We start from the raw sequence: 5,445 nt of genomic DNA, 5'->3' as shown, positions 1-5,445 counted from the left end.
TCATTAAGGAAACCAAAACAAGTAGTTTAGACTTTTTAGAAATACAGAAGCCACTACTTTTTAAAAATCTTAGGGTGGCCAAACACTGGTTCTGTGTCTGCCTTGGACAGGATGACTAAAGCTGATGAGTTTGCTTGGCAATACAAATGGTTGGTAAAACCTAGGTCTTTGTAAATGAAGTAATGTTTACCATAAATATGCTAATTGTTGCCAACTATAAATGCTTAACTTCTCAGAATGCTTTACTTGTTCAAAATTTAGGGGATAGAAATGTCAAAATAGATTTGCCCATTGAAAATATTTGTGTTCTTATCAGATATTTGAGCAATGGTTCCCCACTCCCCCATCAAAAAAAGTTTAATAAAAACATTTGTATTATTTCTATAAACAAAGTCTCTGAGCTCAAAAATAATAAACTGAGAGTTTTAGTGCTTGAAGAAGAACGTATACTTTTTACCCAAAAAGAAAAAGTAAGGAATTGGGATGAAACTAGCCCAGGGGGAAAAGAAATATCACATCAACTTGGCACAAGAAGCAGCTCTGGATAATCTATTTATAGCAGCTCTTCAAATTCCTCTCTGAAACAATGCACTTTCAAAAGGAAAAAATTATATTTCCAAATGTAGAATACCTCTTTCTATAATCACTTCTTAATTTCTCTATATGTTGTCTAGAAATAGAAACTGTCCAGAAAGAGAAATATCATTAACACACAGAGAATCTTCTATTTTTTTTTTTTTTGAGGCAAGATTTATTTCGATCTTGATAGTCACATTGAAGCACACAATTAAAAATGATTCAAGTAAAATGTGTTTTAAACTTCTTACTGGTATGTTGACAATATATAGCATTTCAATAAAACAGCTTTATAAAAGGAAAACCATATGAAGTGGACCAGTAATGGACAAATTTAAGTGCATTCAGTTTTGTATCGAAAGCTAAAATGATAGAACTGACTCTTTATAACATTTAAAAATGAAGTGCATACCACAAAATTATGTGGCAATCTTCTCTATAAGTGCTGGAAAATTGAAAATATAGTCCTTTCACTCCATTTCCCTTTAGTCCCATTTCAGAGATGTACAAAGTAAAAAATTTAGTCGCCAAGCCTACTTTTTAAGATAAACAATTTAAAGAGAGTCTAGAATGAATATAAGTGGGTCTAGAAATGAATATGCACAGGGCTGACTAGGCTGGGCGCACAGAATAGGGTTTGAGGATACATTGGAAAACATGGTTGTGTCTGGCTGCTGCCCAGTTTTCCAACCATACTTGAATTTGGTCTCTGTCCCTCTGAGCCTTCAAGATCCTGAACCTCTTAACTTCATGCAACAAACTATAGTTCAGGTACTTTGTTGCTCAAATATACATGAACATGTGACTCTGATCTACAGTCATTATTTTCCTGGCTTTTAAATCCAAGTGAATTGTTTATATAATAATTAAAAATGGCAAAATCTCTGTTGAGTTTACCTGAACAGCAATCAAGAATAACACGAAAGGAAAATTATCCTAATTAGGAGGAGAAGAATGACAAGGTGCTTCAATTTCATGAACATATTGTTGGAATTTATATATACAATAGACAATTTATGTATGTTTATGAAATTAAACCAGTTTTTCTGGAAGACACACATCTATGGCACTTTTTGAGAGCAGACATGTTCTGAAATAGCGCAATCACGAGAACGACATTTAGGTGTGTTCTCTTTTAGGGTTAACACGCTACAATTTTACTCAGTCTGTTCATGTGTTTAATTGCCTTCTGCTATTATTTTTTTATGCAGGAAATCCAGCCAGAGACCAGCATATTGAAGCAATTATGTTTGGCTTGCATTCCTTCAAATGAGAATGGAGCCTACCAATTGCAATGAAGTCTACCCTTAACCAGTGCTTTCAGTAATGTGCTCAGACCACATGCACAGGCAGAAAGGAGGGCTTAGGACATTGTTCACATGAACCAAGCCCCCAAAATAACTTTGAGAAAAATATATATTTTTTCTAAAATACAATATGGTTACTAATTTGCGATGATTGGCTTTAGGTATGCATTTTATTCACCAGTTGTTCATAAACAATTGCTTAGCACTTCTCTTAGGTGTTTAATACTCATGTGATAATATGTGTGTGACACTCGTTATAAAAATAAAAACAATGGTTAGAACTACATGGAAAAGACTGAATCAAATTGAACCGAGTCTTAATATTTGGAGATTCATCATAATGGTATTTGAATAGCAGAACTACCATTTCATGTGACTACTAAATAGTATGGAAATGTCAATAATGGCAGGCAGACTTATAAAGCAAATGTTTTCATGTTTCTAATTTTATTATGTTCGCATTTCAAGACTACATATTCTCTTTTCTTTCTTTCTTCGGTTTTTAACTCCGATAGTTATATAGTAATGCTGACTTCCCTTTGCCTCTCTATACCAGTTCTCCCTGGGATTGGCCCAATAGGTTACCCACATCAGCTCCCAGAGGGCTCCAAGAAACTGGTGCTAGGTGGGCTCAGAAAATGCGCAAAGCTTCTAATGACTCAGAATTCCTTCTCTGCAATAATGCTCGTTTTATTTTTCTTTCCTCGATATTTTTCCTCAATAGTTAAGTACGTTTATTTAAAAATACTAATTATATTCATATAATTTACTGTCAGTTTTGCCCCACAATTTAACTCCTTGCTCTATCACTAATATCATAAATTTATTTATTTTATGCAATTTTTAAATTTTATCTCCTTGTTAAAAAAAAGGGAAATCTTTTTTAGATTTACACACTATTTAACTGTTTTTTTAGATTTTATTTAGATTTAGAGTTACGTGCTTGCTTCAGCAGCACATATACTAAAATTAGATTTAGATTTACTTTCCCCGTCTTTGTCAACTTGACTGGGCTAAGGTTGCCCAGATAGCTAATAAAATATGATTTTGTGTCTGTGAGTGTGTCTCTGGAAGAGATTAGCATTCGAATAAGTACACTGAGTAATGCAGATCACCCTCAGCAATTCGAGTGGCATCATTGAATCTGGTGAGGGTCTGAATAGGACAAAAAGGTGAAAGAAGGGTGAATTCAGTCCCTCTGCTTTAGCTAAGACGTCCATCTTTTCCTGCCCTAAGACATCAGTGCTCCTGGTTCTTGGGCTTTTAGACTCAAGTGAGTACTTACACGATCACTTTCTCACAGGCCTTCAGACTTGGACTGAATTCTACCGCTAGCTTTCCTGGTTCTCTAGTTTGCAGATGGCAAGCAGATCATGAGACTTCTTGGCCTCCAGAACCATGTGAGCCAGTTTTTAACATACACACACACACACAACCTATCGGTTCTGTTTCTCTGGAGAACCCTGACTAATACAGATATCATCAAACTGTAACAGTGGTGGTTACCTCTAACGAGGAAGTTAGGAATGGGAGTGGGGTGAATAGGAACCCCAATATATTACTCTATAAACTTCTGTATTGTTTGAATTCTTTGCAATGAGAATTTATTTGTGTATTATTTGTGCAATTTTACAAAGAGAAAGAGGAAGAAAAACAACATGGAACTGCTGTGAAACCAGCAAAATTTTGACAGATGGTCTGTCAGAACAACCAGGAAAAAAAAAAGCAAGCATTGGGAAAACAACAGAGAAAAAAATGTCAGGGAAATATCCTCGGTTAATTAACACTAAGGAAGAAAAGGAAAAGAGAGGTAGAAAAATAATCTAAATAATTAGAATCTAAAAGCGGGAGATCTGAGAGATCTCGAAGAGCTGTTAACTATGACCACAGCCCATTACATCTGTGATTTATGAAGATCATTTTGTCAATATGAGAGCATCATGAGTCTTTCTTACAGCTCTATTTCGGAAAGGCTGAAAGGCATCATTTCATTTCAACACCCAAGAGGAAACGACCATGAGCCAAGAAAGATTTAAATATCCTCAGAGACAAGAGTTTTGCTTGCCAGCTTTTAAGGAGCCAAGATTGTCACGATGAACCAAGATGCTGAGCAGAGAACAGATTCTCAAGTAAAAGGCAGGGATCAAGCAGAGTCGACATCTGCAAGTCAGGTTTTTTTTTTTTTTTAATCGTTAAAATGTTTAAATTAGAAAATTATTTGATACATGCTTCTTCAGCCAAAATCAGTTCACATCAAAGGGAGACCAGAGCAGCTTTCCGGATATTTAGCTGTCCATGTCACTGAATTCTCTTATTCTTGCACATTGCCTAGCGGTTTATAAAACACTCTGTCATGCATTATCTCACGGGGTTCTCACTAGTTTAGGGCTGGTACTATTGATCTTATTTTATACATGGAGAAATAGCTCAAAGAAGTAGCTTCAACAAGGTCACCTCAGTGAATGGAATCGCTAGGATGCAAATCTATGACTGCTGATTCCAGTATTCCCCACGATGATTGCTTAGGCAGAAATCGTTAATGTATTTGATCTTTCCTTGAACAATACATGTGTATTAGTATAAGAGAAGGAAAGTAGGTAGTTTGGAATGGAATAGAGGAACTGGAATAGAAAATAAAATGGGCTCGGGAAATCATGTAAGAGAGGAAGTGAATGAGCAGTCTTGATTTAGCTGGAAAGTTTTTTGGTTAGGCATACCAAATGTCACTGTAGAGCTTTGAAGAGGGAAATGCCTTGATCAAAATGGTGTTTAAGGAAAATAATTTGAAGAATTCAGCATAAGAGGAAACAGAAAAATGGTGTATTAGAAACAAGGAGAGTGGGGCTGGATAGCAAAAGATGATGAGAATCAGAAATATCAAGCACAGGAGGATTCTCAAGACCCTAGGCAAAAAAAAAAAACCATTTGGACTGTGAATGAAAAATGAAGGATGAGCCAAAAGATATATGCCAAAAGATATACGACAAGATTTTCTATCAAATATACCAGAGTGATAGTAATGCTAGTAACTAATGGAAATGTTGAGAAGGTGGGTGAAGATGACCCAGCCACTTACTGATATCTAAAGCTTCAAGTGTCAATAATCAAGGGAAACTCTTTTAAAAGGAGTTGGTGATATAAATCTGGAGAAAAGTGAGAAGTGAGTGCTAGACCTTTGTATCTGAAAGCCATTTATTAAGTTGGGTGATTATAACAATCAGAAATGTAAAGAATTGCCCAGGCATAAGAAACACTGGAGAGGTTCACTGAGAAGTAGTCAGAAAGGGAGTTCCAGATGGGCAGGAGGGATTGAGCAGATAGTGAAGGTTTCAGCAAGCAGAGCATCGGCCAAAGTAGGAGTGATATTAATGATTTTGCATCATTTACAACAGTTGTGTAATATTCTATTGTGTCACTAGGCCTTAAATTGCTTAGCCTTTCAATCCTTTTATACTTGATATTTGATATTTTTTCTCTGTGATCTCTTTTATTGAAACAATGTCATAATGAACATACCTGTACATATCTGTGTGTTTTTGAGATAAATTTCCTTTTTAGAATA

The sequence above is a fragment of the Pteropus vampyrus genome, unplaced genomic scaffold (genome assembly GCF_000151845.1).
Source record: "Pteropus vampyrus isolate Shadow unplaced genomic scaffold, Pvam_2.0 Scaffold88, whole genome shotgun sequence".
NCBI lineage: Eukaryota > Metazoa > Chordata > Mammalia > Chiroptera > Pteropodidae > Pteropus > Pteropus vampyrus.
The sequence above is the reverse complement of the archived record's forward strand: the minus strand, read 5'-3'. Positions refer to the sequence as shown.